This window comes from Boleophthalmus pectinirostris, unplaced genomic scaffold (genome assembly GCF_026225935.1).
Source record: "Boleophthalmus pectinirostris isolate CB_2022bp ecotype Guang Dong unplaced genomic scaffold, ASM2622593v1 HiC_scaffold_7, whole genome shotgun sequence".
In the NCBI taxonomy this organism is placed as follows: Eukaryota; Metazoa; Chordata; class Actinopteri; order Gobiiformes; family Gobiidae; genus Boleophthalmus; species Boleophthalmus pectinirostris.
Genome location: NW_026571473.1, coordinates 40450234 through 40455233, shown reverse-complemented (window position 1 = coordinate 40455233; position 5000 = coordinate 40450234). Strand labels below are relative to the sequence as shown.

General features: G+C 44.0%; 1 protein-coding gene across 1 annotated transcript in view; it reads right to left on the bottom strand.

Annotated features, from left to right (window-relative positions):
- vcam1b (vascular cell adhesion molecule 1b) overlaps positions 1 to 5000 on the bottom strand; it is a 41778-nt gene that overhangs the window by 6751 nt on the left and 30027 nt on the right. The window lies entirely within an intron of this gene.

Below are 5000 nucleotides of genomic sequence, written 5' to 3'. Positions count from 1 at the left end.
GACCAGAGACCAGAGACCAGAGACCAGACCAGAGACCAGAGACCAGAGACCAGAGACCAGAGACCAGACCAGAGACCAGAGACCAGAGACCAGAGACCAGAGACCAGAGACCAGAGACCAGAGACCAGACCAGAGACTAGAAAAAAATAAGGATCTTGTTTCGATACTAGTTTTAGGACCGATTAGAATCAGAACCAGATCCCTCCACGTGAAAAGTTCCACACTGTTCCTTTACGAGTGAAACAGCGAGAGTGAAAGTGTGAATTCTTGGTGTTGTTTTGATTTTAAATTCTGGGAAATGAGACACAAAGTCTCAGAAACAGAGGAAAGGATCAGGGCCAAAAGTCTGACACGGCATTTCACAGGATTACACAACAGGAGATAACACAGACCAGAGGGGGTCCGAGGGGGTCCGAGTCCGAGTCCGAGTCCGGGTCTGGTCCTGGTCCTGGTCTGGAGTTGGAGAGTCAACTTCTGTTAAACTAAAACTACTGTAAATAAATCTGATTTGTATTTGTTGGATTTCCAGTTTAAGACTAACACATGTTTTTGTTTGTGGTTTGCTTAATTTCCTTTATTCCATGAGTTAAAAAATATTAAATATCTCAAAATATCGAATTATAAATCTCTTTGTTTAAATGAAGAGTTCTGGCGCAGGAAGAGTTAAAAAAGACACAGAGAACTACATTTCCCATGATCCTTTGCTCCATTTCAGCGCAGACGACAAGAAGAAATAACAGTTCTAACACTTTTAGAGACCGAGACGAGACCGAGTCCAAGCACCTTCAAGACCGAGACGAGACCGAGTCCAAGCACCTTCAAGACCGAGACGAGACCGAGTCCAAGCCACCTTCAAGACAAGACCGAGACAAGACCGAGTCCAAGCACCTTCAAGACCGAGACGAGACCGAGTCCAAGCACCTTCAAGACCGAGACGAGACCGAGTCCAAGCACCTTCAAGACCGAGACGAGACCGAGTCCAAGCTCCTTCAAGACCGAGACGAGACCGAGTCCAAGCACCTTCAAGACCGAGACGAGACCGAGTCCAAGCACCTTCAAGACCGAGACAAGACCGAGTCCAAGCACCTTCAAGACCGAGACAAGACCGAGTCCAAGCACCTTCAAGACCGAGACAAGACCGAGTCCAAGCACCTCAAGACCGAGACAAGACCGAGTCCAAGCACCTTCAAGACCGAGACAAGACCGAGTCCAAGCACCTTCAAGACCAAGACAAGACCGAGTCCAAGCGCCTTCAAGACCGAGACAAGACCGAGTCCAAGCACCTTCAAGACCGAGTCCAAGCGCCTTCAAGACTGAGACAAGACCGAGTCCAAGCACCTTCAAGACCGAGACAAGACCGAGTCCAAGCACCTTCAAGACCGAGTCCAAGCGCCTTCAAGACCGAGACAAGACCAAGTCCAAATGCGTTCGAGTCTGAGACGAGACCAAGACCGTAAAAAAGCGGTCTCGAGACAGTGACCTCAGAAACGGACTTTCTTTTGCGGCGAACTGGTGGTGGAAGTTACAGTTTGAAAAAGTTCCTCTGCGTTGGTCGAGTAAACGACGTCTCGTGGTTTGTGGAAAGTTTGAGGAGAAAATAAACCACGAAATCTCAGACTCAGTTACACCAGAAACACAAAGAAACCTCATGTTTATCTGACCCCAACAGGACTAAACCAGGACTAAACCAGGACTGAACCAGGACTGAACCAGGACTAAACCAGGACTAAACCAGGACTGAACCAGGACTGAACCAGGACTAAACCAGGACTAAACCAGGACTAAACCAGGACTAAACCAGGACTGAACCAGGACTGAACCAGGACTGAACCAGGACTAAACCAGGACTAAACCAGGACTGAACCAGGACTAAACCAGGACTGAAACCAGGACTAAACCAGGACTAAACCAGGACTAAAACAGGATTAAACCAGGACTAAACCAGGTCTAAAACAGGATTAAACCAGAACTAAACCAGGACTGAACCAGGACTAAAACAGGACTAAAACAGGACTAAAACAGGACCAAACCAGTTCTAAACCAGGACTAAAACAGGACTAAAACAGGACTGAAACAGGACTAAACCAGGACTAAACCAGGACTAAACCAGGACTGAACCAGGACTGAACCAGGACTAAAACAGGACTAAAACAGGACTAAACCAGGACCAAACCAGTTCTAAACCAGGACTAAAACAGGACTAAAACAGGATTAAACCAGGACTGAACCAGGACTAAAACAGGATTAAACCAGGACTGAACCAGGACTGAACCAGGACTAAACCAGGACTAAACCAGGACTAAACCAGGACTGAACCAGGACTAAACCAGGACTGAACCACGACTAAATCAGGACTAAAACGGGACTAAACCAGGTCTAAAACAGGAATAAACTGGGTCTACACCAGGACTAAACCAGGTCTAAAACAGGAATAAACCGGGTCTACACCAGGACTAAACCAGGACTAAATCAGGTCTAGTTGGTCTAACAAGGTCTAGTCTAAACTTGGGACAAAACCAGGACTGAACCAGGACTGAAGCAGGTCTTAATGAGGATGTAATCAGATCTTCAGGTTTAAACTGTAAAAGTTCGAACTCTTTGTCCTTCTTGGACCAAAACAAACTTTTCTTCTGGACTTTTTGTTTTGAGAAAAGGAGTTTGGGGTTTTCTCGGATGAACTCATTATTTTGGGTCAAAGTGACTTTAAAACAATTTAATCTGATCCATGTTTACAGAGAATCCCTGAACGCACCGCAGGGTCACGAAACCAGGACTAAAACAAGACTGAAACAGGACTAAACCAGGACTAAAACAAGACTGAAACAGGACTAAACCAGGACTAAAACAAGACTGAAAACAGGACTAAACCAGGACTAAAACAAGACTAAAACAGGACTAAACCAGGACTAAAACAGGACTAAAACAGGACTAAACCAGGACTAAAACAGGCCTAAAACAGGACTAAACCAGGCCTAAAACAAGACTAAAACAGGACTAAACCAGGACTGAACCAGGACTAACCCAGGACTGAAACAGGACTGAAATATGACTAAACTAAGACTAAACCAGGTCTAACTTTTACTACAAGACTACAAACCAGGACTAAAGTAGGTCTAACGGGTCTAACAAGGTCTAATCTAAACAAGGACCAAACCAGGACTGATCCAGCGTCAGACCGGAACTAAACCAGGTCTAAACCAGGACTAAACAGGGACTAAACCAGGTCTAAACTCGGACTAAACCAGGTGTAAACCAGGTCTTAAAACATAAAAATAACCGTCTGACCCTCTCACCTCTCACGGTGATGTTGTGTGTGTAGTTGTGTGTAGTTGTGTGTAGTTGTGTGTAGTTGTGTGTAGTTGTGTGTAGTTGTGTGTGTAGTTGTGTGTGTTAGTTGTGTGTGTGTGTGTGTGTAGTTGTGTGTAGTTGTGTGTGTTGTGTGTGTAGTTGTGTGTGTAGTTTGTGTGTAGTTGTGTGTAGTTGTGTGTAGTTGTGTGTGTGTGTGTGTAGTTGTGTGTAGTTGTGTGTAGTTGTTGTGTGTAGTTGTGTGTAGTTGTGTGTGTAGTTGTGTGTGTAGTTGTGTGTGTAGTTGTGTGTAGTTGTGTGTGTAGTTGTGTGTGTAGTTGTGTGTAGTTGTGTGTAGTTGTGTGTGTAGTTGTGTGTAGTGTGTTGTGTGTAGTTGTGTGTGTAGTTGTGTGTGTAGTTGTGTGTAGTTGTGTGTGTAGTTGTGTGTGTAGTTGTGTGTGTAGTTGTGTGTGTAGTTGTGTGTGTAGTGTGTGTAGTTGTGTGTAGTTGTGTGTGTGTAGTTTGTGTGTGTTAGTTGTGTGTAGTTGTGTGTTGTAGTGTGTGTGTTTGTGTGTAGTTGTGTGTGTAGTTGTGTGTGTGTGTAGTTGTGTGTGTAGTTGTGTGTAGTTGTGTGTGTAGTTGTGTGTGTAGTTGTGTGTGTAGTTGTGTGTAGTTGTGTGTTGTGTGTAGTTGTGTGTAGTGTGTGTAGTTGTGTGTAGTTGTGTGTTAGTTGTGTGTGTAGTTGTGTGTAGTTGTGTGTGTAGTTGTGTGTGTAGTTGTGTGTAGTTGTGTGTGTAGTTGTGTGTGTAGTTGTGTGTAGTTGTGTGTGTAGTTGTGTGTAGTTGTGTGTGTAGTTGTGTGTAGTTGTGTGTAGTTGTGTGTGTGTTGTGTGTAGTTGTGTGTGTGTAGTTGTGTGTGTAGTTGTGTGTGTAGTTGTGTGTAGTAGTTGTGTGTAGTTGTGTGTAGTTGTGTGTGTAGTTGTGTGTAGTTGTGTGTAGTTTGTGTGTTGTGTGTGTGTTGTGTGTAGTTGTGTGTGTGTAGTTGTGTGTAGTTGTGTGTTGTAGTTGTGTGTGTAGTTGTGTGTAGTTGTGTGTAGTTGTGTGTGTAGTTGTGTAGTTGTGTGTTGTAGTTGTGTGTAGTTGTGTGTAGTTGTGTGTGTAGTTGTGTGTAGTTGTGTGTAGTTGTGTAGTTGTGTGTGTAGTTGTGTGTAGTTGTGTGTAGTTGTGTGTAGTTGTGTGTGTGTGTAGTTGTGTGTAGTTGTGTGTAGTTGTGTGTAGTTGTGTGTGTTGTGTGTTGTGTGTGTAGTTGTGTGTAGTTGTGTGTGTAGTTGTGTGTAGTTGTGTGTGTAGTTGTGTGTAGTTGTGTGTGTGTAGTTGTGTGTGTAGTTGTGTGTAGTTGTGTGTAGTTGTGTAGTGTGTGTGTGTAGTTGTGTGTGTAGTTGTGTGTGTAGTTGTGTGTAGTTGTGTGTAGTTGTGTGTGTAGTTGTGTGTAGTTGTGTGTAGTTGTGTGTAGTTGTGTGTAGTTGTGTGTGTAGTTGTGTGTGTAGTTGTGTGTAGTAGTTGTGTGTTGTAGTGTGTGTGTAGTTGTGTGTAGTTGTGTGTAGTTGTGTGTGTAGTTGTGTGTAGTTGTGTGTGTAGTTGTGTGTAGTTGTGTGTGTAGTTGTGTGTAGTTGTGTGTAGTTGTGTAGTAGTTGTGTGTGTAGTTGTGTGTTTGTA